Source organism: Heterocephalus glaber, unplaced genomic scaffold (genome assembly GCF_053883595.1).
Source record: "Heterocephalus glaber isolate CG9 unplaced genomic scaffold, H.glaber_assembly_v1.0 deba00001457, whole genome shotgun sequence".
Taxonomy (NCBI): domain Eukaryota; kingdom Metazoa; phylum Chordata; class Mammalia; order Rodentia; family Bathyergidae; genus Heterocephalus; species Heterocephalus glaber.
The window spans coordinates 29,531,617-29,546,773 of record NW_028258305.1 but is presented as its reverse complement, the minus strand read 5'-3'; the positions used below and the strand labels follow the sequence as shown (position 1 = coordinate 29,546,773).

At 38.3% G+C, this 15,157-nt stretch overlaps 2 protein-coding genes across 7 annotated transcripts in view; one reads left to right on the top strand and one right to left on the bottom strand.

Annotated features, from left to right (window-relative positions):
* Positions 1 to 15,157, bottom strand: part of Sos1 (SOS Ras/Rac guanine nucleotide exchange factor 1) — a 166,418-nt gene that overhangs the window by 123,211 nt on the left and 28,050 nt on the right. The gene's annotated exons all lie outside the window — the stretch shown is intronic.
* The window catches only part of Arhgef33 (Rho guanine nucleotide exchange factor 33), a 191,438-nt gene that overhangs the window by 168,414 nt on the left and 7,867 nt on the right, over positions 1 to 15,157 (top strand). For both annotated transcript variants that reach the window (XR_015453001.1, XR_015453002.1), the window contains exon 18: positions 12,776 to 12,892. The gene's annotated coding sequence lies outside the window, so the exon portion shown is untranslated. The remainder of the gene's footprint in view (positions 1 to 12,775; positions 12,893 to 15,157) is intronic.

Genomic DNA, 15,157 nt, shown 5'->3' with positions numbered 1-15,157 from the left:
TTAATTTTTGCAGTATCGAGGATCAAACTCAGGACTTGTGCTTACAAGGCAGGCACGGTGTCACTGAGCTAAATCCCCAGCCCCATTACTTTTATTTTTAATGAAAGAATTTGAAATGAAACTGGTGTTCTCAAACCCTTAAGTATTTCTGTTTAATCACTGATATTTTAGATGCTTATTTCTCTACACTCTTAAGGTTTAAATATCTCAAGGCAAAAACTGATTTTAAAAAAAGACAAAAATCTAACAAAGAACTTATACCTTTCTCTTAAATAAAATTTAAAATATTTTCTTAATTTTTGGTGCTTGTTCATTAGCCCTTCAGCCCATGTATGTGACAATTTCCTTTCTCCCTAAACTCCTATTACTTACTGGGGACACAAAGATGAATATGGAATGCTTCTGTCCTCAAAAAGTTCAGTGTATTGAAGAGCAAGACATGTAAACAGTTAACTATAGCACAGTCTGCTGAGGGTAGTTATACTTAAGGTACAATGATGACTACTGAATGGTGGGGGTGGGTAGGTAGTACCAGAATTCCTTACCAGGACATACTTGAAGTGGGCCATAAAAGGTGAAGAAAGTGCGGTAACAGCAGATAAGGTAGAAGGATGTTTACTGAAAGGGCTAACATATAAAAAGACGAAGAGGCCAAAAACATTATGATGTGTTGGGGGAACGATTAGTTAGACCAAAGAGTATGTGTTGGGAAAGCTGAGACTGCAGAGGCCAGGTTTGTACATCAAACTAAAGATTTGAAAGTATGTTTTAAGTATATTTAAACATATACTTAAAAACTTTAAGAAATTAAGAGGATATCAAGGATTCTGGGTGTGGTGGCACCCAGCTGCAATTCCAGCTACTCAAGAGATTGAGGCAAGAGGATGGCAAATTTGAGGCCAACTTGGGTAACTTAGTGAGATTCTGTTTCAAAATAAAAAGTAAAAAGGGCTGGAGATATAACTCAGTGCTGAAGTGCTTGCCTAGAATGTAACAGCCCCTAGGTTCAATCCCCAATACTGTTAGAAAAAAATTTTTTTAATTTTAAAAAAGAACTGGGCATGGCCTATGCCTGTAATCCTAGCACTATGGGAGGCTGAGGCAGGAAGATCACAGGTTCAAGCTCAACTGGGACAACTTAGCTACTTAGACCCTATCTCAAAATGAAAAGGTTTTTAAAAACATTATAAAGGGCTAGGGATGCAGCTCAGTGCAAAGGTCCTAGGTTCAATCTTCAGCATCACACACACAAAACATTTTTAAAAGGAAATGAATGCATACAGTATTGTCAAAAATATGACTTTTGGCCGGGGATTTAGCTCAGTGGTTCCACTGCCTGCCTTGCAAGCACAAGGTCCCAAGTTCGATCCCCGGTACCAAAAAAAAAAAATTACTTTTTTAAGGTTTGGAAAGTTTTAAATACTTTCTTCAATATAAGGAGGGTGTCTTACAAAAATAGCTTAAAAATACAATGTATTACTTTAAAAAAAGTTGAAAAGCCTGAGAAAATAATGAAAACTAAGAATAATCAGTGTTGACTAATTATAAAACACAGATAGTGTCTTTTAAAAGTATTAAAAAATGGTATTTTGAATTTGGATACTTAGCATTAGGTAAAACAAACTGATAAAATCCTAAACCTGGTCCTGGCATTTAGGCATATAAGACTGCAACTTTTTTTTAACACTAATAGCCTACTAAAACCAAACTATAGTTTATTGCCTCTCAACAAAGAATATTTTATTGGCAATAGAGCTAATTATTAGAGGCTAACACACTGGTTAAGTATTTATGTATCTAAACACTGAAAAGGTACAGTTTAAAAAAGGTAGAGAGAGAGGAGGGAGAGGATAAGTGATTTTTTAAAAAGGGAATTGGGATATGATATGTGCATGTATCAACTCCACACAAGGAATCGAAACATTATGTATTGCACACATGTACCAAAAAAGGGAGGGGATCAATGGATGGGTGGTAGGGAGAGAGATGGGAGAAGGGATGAAAAAAGAATTAAAATGAGTTATGTACATATATCAACTCCACACAAGGAATATAAACATTATGTAGTACTGAAAACTTGTACTAATAAACTAAAATTTTTCTTAAATGTATAAAATTTTAAAAAGTGGTACACTTGTATGGAGTTTACAGGACTAGAAGTCACTCTGGGTATGAGTGAGTGCTGAGTGAATATGAAGAAGACCTAGCAGGACATGACTGTGGGCTAATGTAGACTTGGTAAACACTGTATACTCTGGCCACAATAAACATTAATATTTTTCTTTCTTCAATAAAAATGAACCTTAGCCTATTGTAATTTTTGATTTTGTTTTGCTGTTGTTGAGACAGAGTCTCACTCTGTAAATCAGGCTGGGCTTGAACTCACCATGAGGCCCAGGAAGGCCTCAAACTTGAGGCAATCCTCCTACCTCAGCCTCCTGAGTGCTGAGACTACAGGTCCAAGTGACCACACCCTGCAATTTTTGACTTTGTAAACTTTTAATACTTTTTGATTTTATATTAATAGCACTTACCTTAATACAAAAATACAGTAAGCTATACAAAAATATTATTTCTTTTTATCTGTATCCTCTAAGCTTTACTTACCTAAATTTAACTTTTTGTTTAAAACTAAAACACAAATACACATATTAACCTAGAGCCACACAGGGTCAGTATCAGCAATATCATTGTCTTCTACTACCATATCTTTTCCCATTGGAAGATCTTCAAGGACAGGTGGATGGAGCTGTCCCTTCCTGTGACAATACCGTCTCATGGAATCCTTCCTGAAGGACCAGCCAAAGCTCTTATTCAAGAGATGGCTTTTTTTTCCCTAGAAATATACCCATGGTGAGTTGCTTGGTTTCTTTTTTGTCACAGTCCACCATGAACATTTCTTGGAGCTTGTTGAGGTCTGCAAAGCTTCTGGCTTTCCCCCTCATCTTTATACCTGACTAAAACACAGGTGGATATCCCTGGGAAAGAAGGGAATGTGCTGACTCCTAGGCACAACTGTAACAAATACATTCTTCAAAAGGAAGCCTGAAACAGTCACCTTTATGAAAAGAGTACCATTAGCAAACAGTTAGATATGCAGGTAATTTCAATGCAAGAAAAACAAGAATACCACAGAATAATAGATATGCTTCAGATTTTTCTGATAAGTGACACTGATTAGTATTTATTGAACATTTACATGGTTATAGTTCATTAAAATTTTTGTAAATATTAAGCATTGATAAGGTGAGAACATAAATTTAAAATGATAATGCACTATCTGCAAAATAAAGTCTTAACGATTCATGATTAACTTAATTCATTTTTTTTAGTTCATGAAACAAACTGATGGCATATTTATAACAGACTGAATGATACCTGCTATTTTTTTTTTTTTTTTTTGAGAGGCAGCTAAGAGGGAAATAATAGGAGTTTTACTTCGAACACCTATCTTGGAAGTCTGACATTACCTGTATAACCTTAGGCAAGTCATTAAGTCTCCTAAGTCTCAAGTTTTTCACTGGAAAATCCCAATGTCATCATCTATCCCCAGAGGATCCATGGTGATCCAATAAAATGACATATGTGAATTTTTTTTTTGTACCAGGAATCGAACTCCGGTCCTTGAGCTTGCGAGGCAGGCAGGAGAACCACTGAGCTAAATCCCCGACCCCTGTGAATATATTTTTTAAAGGAAGAAAACCAGCAAGTGTTTGATTTTTCTTTTTTTAAAGCGCTTTAAATGGTGGAATGCTAAATAGTTATTGGCAATTATTATTTAGATTGCCATATGCAGTGTAGTACAAAAGATAACAGCTGAACTGAACATAAAAAAACCTAGATGAAGATTACATTTTAACTCCTCAATCTGACTCTTTTTAAAGACATACAAACAAAATCAATCTATTCCACTTTGTTATATACTGTGTGTCTGTGGTTCTTGGTCTAACCATGCATACGATTACCTAAAAAGTAATTTTTTTTAAAAAATGCAGCCTTCTAAGCTTCATTATGAGAGATTCTAATTTAGTAAGCCTAGGACAGCACAGAGGAATATGACTTTTTTCTTTCAGTTCTGCTAAAATATATACAATGCAAAATTTACCATTTAACCACTTTTAAGTGTACAATTCTGTGGCATTAAACACTGTACATTCACACAACTGTGCAACTATCACCATTATCCGTTTCCAGAGCTCTCATCATCACAGTCTGGAGCTCTGTATCCATCCTTTTCCAAGGCCCTGAGGACCCCATTCTACATGCCATCTATCTTTTTTTAAAATAAATTTTTTTTTTCCTTTTTATGGTACTGGGGATCAAACTCAGGACCTTGCACTTGCGAGGCAGGTGTGGCACCACTGAGCTAAATCCCCAGCCTTAAAATAATTTTTTGTTTTAATTATTCTAGATACTGCATCCAAATGGAACTATAAGTATTTGCCCTGTTTGGCTTCTTTCTTAGCAAAGTGTTTTCAAGGTTCATCCATGTTATGCCATATGCTAGAATTTCAGTCATTTTTGAAGCTGAGTAATATTTCCTTGAGAGGGAAGGAGGAGATGAAGAGGGGAAAGGGACGAAAAAAAAATTAAGATGCATTATGTACATGTACCAACTCTCCATGGTGAATGTAATCATTATGTACTGCAAATACGTACTAACAGAAGTTTTTAAAATATTCCTATATTCTGTTTATCCACTCATCTAGCAATGGACATGTGAGTTGTTTCTACCTTTTGGCTACTGGAAATAGCACTGCTATGAACATTGTACAAATATCTGTTCAAGTCCGTCCTTTCAGTTCTTATGGGTACATAGCTAGAAGTGGAACAGCTACATCGTGGCAATTCTATGTTTAGCTTTTGGAGGAACTGCCATATCCTTTTCCACTAAGACTGTACCATGTTACATTCCCACCAGCAGAGCTCTAGGGCTCCAATTTCTCTACATCCATGCCAGTGCTTGATATTTTGTTTTTTGATAATAACCAGCCTAATGGGTATGAAGTGGTATCTCATTAGGATTTTCATTAGCATTTCCCTAATGATTTGTGATACCCAATACTTTTTTGTAAACAGTTTACACAGGTGATATAGGTGGCTGGCCTGAAGAACACATTTTTCATAAAATGCTGATTGGACATTAAGCAACCCTCACTACAGGGAAGAAAAAGTTACCTCAAAAAGTAGTTTTTGGGCTGGGGATTTAGCTCAGTGGTTCTGCTACCTGCTTCACAAGCGCAAGGATCTGAGTTCGATCTCCAGTACCACCAAAAAAAAAAAAGTTTTCAAAAGGAAACAATCTAAAAGAACTCCTATGGCCAAAGCTGTGACAACTGGAGCACCAAAAGTAGTAGTAGTACTGGATTATAACCCAAAGAATAAATGCCATTGGGTCTCCATAAGGCACTAGCAAGTAGTAAATTGCAATCAACTGATATAATCCAGGCTTCCAGTTTCCATCTCTTTTACGTGATCTGAGTCTCATTCTTTTCATTGAGATAATCTTTTTACAAACAATCCGTGGACTACTAGATGCAGACTACTAAAGAGCAAATAGTACATCTTAAAAAAGAAGTCCTTGGCACTAGTTTACTTCAGGTCTTATATCAAGCACTTTTTAATATGGTAATCCAGGGGAATGTTTAATAAGCTTTTTTCTCTCTATTTTCCTTCTTTTGGAGGGATGGAGCAGTAAGCAGGCTCTTAACAGCATTTTGTTCACAAGAATGTGTACTGCTTATGACATCTTATTTTGTTTAGGAATGTATATCAGAGCTCCTCAAATTTAACATGTATATAAATTACCTAGAAATTTTGTTTAAAACTGATTCAGATTCAGGCTGGGGATTTAGCTCAGTGGTTCCGCCACCAGCCTCGCAAGTGTAAGGACCCGAATTCGAGCCCCAGTACCAAAACAAACAGATTCAGTGGCTCTTATGTTGATGAAGCTCATGCTGCTTGTCTGAAGAATACACTCTGTGCAGCAAGGATACATATCGGTCTATTTTGCTTGATGTTTTAGCTCCTTGAGAAGAGGGACCACATCTTACCTCTGTTATTCAAACTCTGGATGCTTGAGGAAGAGCTCAAATACTGCACTTTGAATAAGCGAATGAAATTACAATGTTGCATGTATTCAATTTTTGATTTTTAATGTTTCACCTGTGAATCAAGTAAGAGTTTAATGTGCCCATAGTTATCATAAGTGATCCTTTTTATAAGACCTTTAATTCCTTTCTGACTCCTCTTTTCTACTGTTTTACCTCAAGAAATCCTCACTTCATTTGCGAACAAAAAAACTGAACTTAGTAATTGGGTCATTCAATTAGTATATGAAAACATTCAAAATAACAAAAAAAGGTTTGCTTGTCCTCATATCCCCCAGTCTCCTATTTACAGTCTTGCCTTTCAGAGATTCCTCAAAGAGCTCTGCACAGTCACTCTTTCTATCACCCCCAGGCTCCTCATGCAGGTCTGTTGGTCACCAGGGCTAACCCCCTGCCTGTGCATCTGGCCTCTTGGCAGCACAGCATAGTTGACCTCTGTCTTTCCCTCCCCTCCTTTGTTTTTCTTCCTCCTTTATATTCTGACTCTTTTTTTTAAGATAAGGTCTCCTTAGGTAGTCCAAGCTTTCCTTCTGGCCTTTAATTCACAATCCTACCTCAGCCTCCTAAATGCTGGGATTACAGGTGTGTGCCACCACAACCAGCCTGGAAACTGACTTCTAAGACACCTTTCTGCATCTAACTTCTACCAGTGAGTCACCACTTCCTCCCCTAACTTCTCCCTCTCTCTATGAAGTGTTGGAGTTCTCCAAAATTCAGCCCTTGGTACTCTTTCTTCTTCATCCAGTGAACTCCTTCCCTAAGGGATAAAGTTCATGGCTTTGCCAGCTAGCTATCTACTGATAATTCCCCATTTTTTAGCCCAAATCTTACACCTTCCCGTTAATGCAGATACCCAATCTCCTACGCAATATGTCCACTTGAATGCCTTAACTCCCTCCAACACCACAATGAAACTGAACTCATGGGCCCTATCTCAATTTCAAGGCCAAAACTACAGCACTAAAACTTCATCCCTCTTTTCCTTCATCCCCACACATTCAACCACTCTACTTGTTTTATCCCAAAAGATATCCCAATTCTGACTTCTTTCTTTTTTTTTTTTTTTTGGTACCAGGGATCAAACTCGGGACCCTGCGCTTTTGAAGCAGGCGGCAGAACCACTGAGCTAAATCCCCGGGTATGACCACTTCTAATCATCTTCATACACTATCAGTGCAGTGTCTCTACTAATAGTATACTACTACCACACTACATCTTGTCTCTAAAATAGTCACTTTGCTTCATTCTTACTCCACTAAAGTCCTCTTTTCTTCACAAAGGGACTAGAATTAAAAATTTTAAACTTAAATTTGATTACTTCTCTCCTTTTCTTAAAATTATCTAATGGTTTTCCATCACTAGGCCTATTAAAGCCCAATATGATCACTCTATCTCCAAACTTTTATCAATCTTCTATATCCTCTACTTGTACTATTTTTTGATATTTCCTGCACACCCTAAGCTTTTCACTTCTAGGATGCTCTCATCAGATGTTTTGCAAGGTTTGCTCCTTCTGAACATTTGGTCTCTTAAAAGTCACCTCCTTAGGTCAGCCTTCACTATTTTTAAAAGAGCACCTTTTCTTTGTCTCTCAGACCCTCTTTATCCAATCTGCTTTATTTTCTTACTCTATTTACTCCTGTCTGAAACTACAGTGTTTCATTGTCTATTTGTCAGCTTTCTCCTACTAGAATTTAAACTCCATAAAAATAAGAGGCTTTGTCTTATCACCTGCTAACTTTGGTACTGGGAATACTTTGTCGCATTTTGGTTGGTTGGTTGAATTAAATGAGAACCAAAACACACTAAATAGATTTACAATTAAAGTCAACTCAAAATTTTAAGAAATTAAAATACAAAAGTTTGATATGAAACTAGACAATACAAAACCATTGCCATTAATCTCAAAACTCATACACATCCAAAAATTCCCATCAGACACTGAACAAAGTGGGCGCTTCTACAATAAATCTACTTTTTTCTTAACTATTAACAAGTTTTTAAAAAAGTATTCACTTTCAGAATTTCTCTCTTAATTTCTAGTATCATTTTCTACCACTTTCCCTTCTGGTAAATATTCAGTTTTTCTCCTGTATGAAGGCCAAGTGTATCCACTTTGCAGAGCTAGCCTGAGAACTAACCACAGGTCTGATGTGAGCTGTTTCCCAGATTGCAGACACCTCCTCTCCCAACACACACACCCCAGCTAACCAGGCTCTTAACAGGAAATACTGGAACCTCCCCATTTTCCATGAATGAAAGGGTTAATACCTGACAAACCAAGGTACCTGTTCAGACCTGACTAATACCTAAGTCATTAGATATTTTAAATATCAACTCTATATCACCATATAAAACTGCATTTATGACAAATTCAGGGGTGGAAGAGGGTAACATGAAATGAATTTAAACCACCAACTTAAATATTTTTCTCTGTAAATCAGAAAGCAAGTATCTTTCTGTTCCTTTTTCTAGATTTCTAACTTAAGATGATTTGTCATTCTTCCTCCTTCATTTTGGACCAGCCATCCTGGATCTGAAGTAGCACTAGTACAACTTGAGCAAAATAATGTTCTTTTGTGCAAGCTGTCCTGTGCAGTGTTGGATGTGCCCACTACCACTAGATGCCATTGGCGCCTTCCCCTAGATGTGACAACAAAAGTTTCTCCACACACTCTCAAATGTCTCTTGGGAGGTCCAAATTGCAGCTGGTTGGGACCCAATGATCTTAAACATAGCTTTCCTTATATCTTTACACTCTGCCATGTGCACTTGGGTTCCTTGACCCACTATAAATTTTCACAGATAAAAATGAAACCCCTACCACTTTATACTACTCCAGCCTAGCCTAGCAGAACAACTCCTCTCTAAAGCTTGATGTGTATTCTCCTACAATATTGCCTTCCTTGTGTTTTCACATGAATTCACATTTTAGTTATATCCCAGTGTTTAAAAAACAGCTAAATGGGGCCGGGGATTTAGCTCAGTGGTTCCACTGCCTGCCTCACAAGCGCAGAGTCCCGAGTTTGATCCCTGGTACCCCCCCAAAAAATAAAATAAAATAAAAAAACAGCTAAATGTGTATATATCTACACCTTACATATCAACTGACACAAATCACACATTTTTGAAGCAAGAGATATTTAAAACTTGAAATAAAAATTTTTTTTTTGGTACCAGGGATCGAACTCGGGTCTTTGTGCTTGCGAGCCAAGCGGCAGAACCACTGAGCTAAATCCCTGGCCCAAAATAAAATTTTTTAAAAAATCAAAATATGCTTCTACAGAAAAGTCAGAAAATTCCAAATAAAATGTCTTTAAAAATCAAATTTTAGGGCCGGAGATTTAGCTCAGTGGTTCCGCCGCCTGACCCACAAGTCAAAGGAGCCGATTTCGATCCCCGGTACCAAAAAAAAAGTCAAATTTTAATCGCTGGGCATGGTGGCACATGCCTGCAATCCCAGCACTTGGGAGGCAGAGGCAGGAGGATCGCCACGAGTTCGAGGTCAGCCTAGGCTACAAAGTGAGTTCAGGGCCAGCCTGAACACAAAGCGAGACCTTGTCTCAAAGAAAAAAACCAGAAAACAAAACCCCCCAAAATCAAATTTAAATATACTTGGAAATTTAATTACAAAAAGTCTCTTCAAAGTAGGCATTCAAGAGAAACTTTATACCACTCAAATCCTCAAATTAAAGTTTAAATTCAAAATGACAACTTACTTCTAAGTATCAAAATGCTACAAAACATTAACTTCAGAACTTTTTGGGGGGGGAGGGGGTTCCAGGGATCGAACTCAAGACCTTGTGCTTTCGAGGCAGGCTCCAGAACCACTAAGCTAAATCCCCAGCAACTTCAGAACTTTCATGAGGTAGTATTATTCTTTGGTAAAATGTTACTCTTTTCAAAAAGTGGCTAACTGGGCGTGGCACACCCGTGTAATCCCAGCACTAGGGAGGCTGAGGCAGAAGACCAAGATTTGGAGGCTTGCGGAGCAATTTAGCAATCTTTCTCGCTCTCTCCCACAAAAGAAATACATACATACGTAAAATAAACACAAAGCCAGGCAAACTGGCACAGGCCTGTAATCCCTACTATGCGGGAGACTGAGGCAGGAGGATCACAAATACAAGGCCAGCCTGGGTCACACAGCAAGACTCTCACCACTTAAAAGGGGAGGCGCGGGGATGCAGTCTGAGCTCCACTAGAGCACTGGCCTGGCTCGCAGGAGGCCTAGGGCTCAAGCTCCAGCGCACACCCCCAAGGGGCTCTCAAAAAGGACAAAGGTCTCAAAAACTTCAGTTAACTACAGAAATACTTTGATTACTGAAATAAAAACATTTTTAAAATTAATAGGATTTAACTAAAGATTAACTTTTTTAAAAACTATACTTTATTTTGACATTTCTGTCCACAACATAAACTCTGAAATTCAGAGCTAACATCCTTGCCCGGAAGCTTCTTACAGACACAGAGAACATTTCAGCCCCCTCCGCGCTGGTCGGCTGGACCTTGTCCAGCTTCCCGCCGATCCTCTTGCCCACGATCTCACCGGGGAAGACCAGGTCCTCCAAGATGGCGGGGCTTCGTGGACGCTTTTGCTTATTTTTCGTGCGGCTTTTTCGAGATGGCTTAGGCAGAATTCTCCTCTGTACGATGAAGATGAAGACCACGTTTCCCGCCGAACTTCTCCAGCTCATGCACTAGCTGGACCTGGATTTTCTTGAAAGACTTCAGCTGGGGAACCGGGACAAAAATTATGATAGCTTTCCGACCTCCACCAACTTCGGTTTCCTGGGCCGCCGCAGTGTTGAGTCGCGCAGCTGCGCCTTGAAGTTGAGTCTGAGTTCACTCCAGCTCCTGCAGTGCCCGGAGAGTCCTGACTGGAACTCGCCATGGGGCTTGACTCGAGCTGAACGTGCGAGACCTCTGCAGACCGCTGGCTTAGGAAGAGCAAGACGGACACTACTTCCTCATTATACAGATAGATAATAAAGGAATACACGGGCCACTCTTATACATGTGAACAATTTAAGATCTGAATTAAAACACTGCGTCTTTAAATAGCAACATGACTCTGGACAGAAATTTTAATTTCCAAGTTTCCCTACTCTATAAATTGGGGGATAATACCTACATATAGCATAACAAAGGTTAAAATAATGAATGCAAATATGCTACATAATTTTAAGTGATTATTATTAAATGTGCATGAATGCGCCCATAAAATTTTAAGTAACACTACTGTTAGTGACGAGATAATTAAGAGTACCTTTGTCATAAACTCTCATTTTCTTTCTTGTCCTCTCCCTCTCCTGCCCCTCCCCCTCTGACATACACAGGTGCCTTTTCTTTTTTTTTTTTTTGAGACAGGGTCTCCCTATGCAGTTCAGGCTGACCTTGAACTAACTCTGTGTAGCCCAGACTGGCCTTGAACTCACAGTGATACTCCTGCCTCAGTTTCCCAAGTGCTGGGATTACAGGCGTGTACCACCACACTCAGCTCTGAAACTTGTTTTTTTTTGGTACCCGGGATCGATCGAACGCGGGTCCTTGGGCTTTCGAGGCAGGCGGCAGAACCACTGAGCTAAATCCCCGGCCCTCTGCAACCTTTTTTAAATTAAGGAAACAATCCAGTTTTAACCAATTCTTATTCCTTCTGTGAGTTTATAAAGATAATTCTCCTCCATTTACTAATTGTGGTAAATTTCTATATTCTTTCCCCCTAGGACTCTTACTTCCTTTTGAGGAATTCTCTTTCTCCTCTATGCAATCTTGAGAAAAGAGGAATTTCTGGTGACCACGACCCCCTGTAAAACCCACTAGGCTTGGGCTGGGGATTTAGCTCAGTGACGCCACACTTGCCTCTCAAGTGCATGGTTCTGAGTTCGATCTCCAGTACCAGGGGGAAAAAAAACAGCCAAGATCCTACCTAGACCAGTAGAGCCAGGGGGTGGACACAGACTGTCTCCCCTAAAACATGAACAGTAATCCAAAGGAAGGGCTATTTGGAAGTTGGTCATGGCAGAAGCAAGGCTCCAACAGCCTTTCTCAGGCAGATGCCTGATACCACGAACCCAGAAACTCTGAACAGAGCTCCCTCCCCTCTTGCCACCCCTTCTGCCAGGGCTGCCCTTCCCTTCCAGGAGCCTCTGAACAGCAGCTTCCAACAAATCTCTTCTATGACTAGATCTTTCTACTTGCAACCAAGAACTGCAACTGCCATGTTAATGGAGGGACAGAGAAGCCTGTCTTTTCAAATCTAGGAATAAACTGGATAAGGAAAGCAGATGAGTTTCTTTCTCATGCTGAGATCTGAGGGTTATAAGCATATATTAACTAAAGTTTCTAATCATTATGGTATACCAATAATTATTACCTTAAATAAAATTTTGAAAGTATCAGGCCATTATAGATATTCAGGATAAATTGTATAATTAAATATCGCTATGTCTGCTGAACTGCTGAAACAAAATATGAAAAAAAGCAAACTCAAAATGTCTATCTTTAATCTGTGAAACTGGAGATAGACCTTTTCCCAAAGACATAGGAAGAACTGGACCTTTAATTGGGATCCTTAATCGTGCCATTAATATTATAGCAGTTCTGTAACTTCTTAAGAACACAATGTGCATCTTTTTGCAGTAACTTTTTTTTTTTGGTACCAGGGATGGAACTCAAGACCTTGCACTTGCCAGACAGGAGTGGGACCACTGAGCTACATCCCCGGCGACAATATGCATCTTTTAAACCGCTGTATCCATGGCCTAGCACTCAAAAAGCAGGTAAATTTAGTGAAATATTAAAAATGAAACTTCCTAAAAATGTCATAGTTTATACTTTTTAACTATTAAGCTATTAAGTATATTAAGTAATGCAAATGTAACTTGAAGAAAAATACTGATTGCCCCTGACTAGTAGTTTGGTTCAATCACCTAGGTTTAAATCAAACCTGCTCTTATTTATAAAATAGCTATTTTCTATTTCTGTGATATTTTCCTAAAATCCATGATCATCCATGTGGTTAACTCTTAAACTATGGTAGCAAACAGATTAATGAAATGGGGAGGCATATTTGTGCACTCTCTAGCAAAGCACTGGGAACCCAAATGACTTTCACTTCCACTAAGACTGGACAGGGTCAGAGTCTGACATTAAGGTGATGAGTTAATGTTTCTTATCACAATGCCATTGCCAAGTATATGCAGTTGTATTCAGGGATTCCTATTTTCACATTCAAAAACAGGCATATGTTCAGTTGGTGGGTTTTTACTAAATTAAGATCATTTAACACAGTATCTAATTTATTAATAAGTCAGAGGGGAGCTAAAAAAAAAAGTAAGTCAGAGGGGAGCTGGGAGTGTATAGCTCAGTGGCAGAGTGCTTGCCTAGTACATCCAAGGCTCTGGGCTACATCCCCAGCACTGAAAAGAAAAAAAAAGAAAAGGAGTCATGGGTAAAAAAAGCACAAAAGCCTAGGGACAGACTGTCTAGAGGACCAAGTAACAAAGTAGGACGGTAAGACTACAGCCGAGGTATCAGAAAGCTGGAGACAGAGGTATAGAAAGCCAGATCATTCAAAGACTTGGACTTGTGAGTGGGAGGGAGGGGCAATTATGGAAAGCCAATGAAAGGGCTTTTCCAGGGAGACAGATCTTTTGCAAACTGGAAAGGGACCAAGGGATTGGGAGGGAGGGTTAAAAAAGAATTAAGATGTGTTAAGTACATGTACCAACTCTCCATGATGAATGTAATCACTATGTACTGCAAACATGCAATAATAAAAATGTTAACAAAACCAGACAAATAAAAAGAGAGGGAGAAGGCTTTTCCAGTCCCTTTACAAGGATGCAGTGTTAGCTTAATTGCAAGGAACAAAAAGTTCACTGCTATGGTTTCAGAGTCCACATTGCATGTAACCTTTAAAAAAACCTACATTTTCATTATATTGTACACCTAAAATGTACCAATAAAAGGATATACAAAAAAAAAACCCAAACAAACAAACAAAAAGAAACCTACATTTGGGCCAGGGATTTAGCTTGCCTCGCAAGCGGAAGGTCCCGAGTTTGATCCCCAGTACCAAAAAAAAAGAAACCTGTATTTGTGGAGTATGATGTCAAAGAAAAATATTAATATCTGAAAAAATTGGTAAATAAATGCCTTTTCTTTTTTCAAATATTCATCTGCATAAGGCAGGACTTTCTGCGTACATGTATTTTAACTAAAAGAGCAAACCATGATGGATTGCTCAAGTAGATGTGAGAATATCTGTTCCTATGTTCACTCCAAAATTGCTGACAATAGATAAAATATGGAAACAGTATTAAGCATCCACTTATGGATGAGTGGATTAAGAAAAAATAGGGCCAGGGATTTAGCTCAGGGGCACTGTACCTGCCTCGAAATCACAAGGTCCTGAGTTTGATCCCCGGTACCAAAAAAATTTTTAAAATGAATGAAATGACAGAATATTATTCAGCCTTTAAAAAGGAGACACTGTCATTTACGGGAACATGGATGAACCTAAAGAATATTATACAGTACTAAGCAAAATAAATCAAAGTAAGACAAAAAGCAATACTGCAAAATATTATCTATATGTGAAATCTAAAAAAATGTCAAACAGAATGGAACAGTGGTTTCGAGGGGCAAAGAGGGAAGAGGTAGGTAACAGAGTACAAGCCTATACTTAAATAGGATAAGTAAGTATAGAGACTTAATGTATAAAATAAGGACTACAGTTAATAGCATTATATTGTATAATTGAAAATTTGCCAAGAAAATAGATTTTAGGTGCTCTTACCACAAAAAAAGTGAATGAGATGACAGCTATGTTAATTTGCTTGACTACAGTAGTTATTTCACTATGTGTCTATATAATACCATTTTGTAGAGCCTAAATATATACAATAAAAATAAATAAAGGAATAGATGAGTTGCATGATATGTAAGTTGTATCTCAATAAAACTCCTATTGAGAGACAGAGAAAGAGGATAAAGAATAAAACAAGGAGACAGGAATAAAAAAATATATAAGCTGCAAAAAT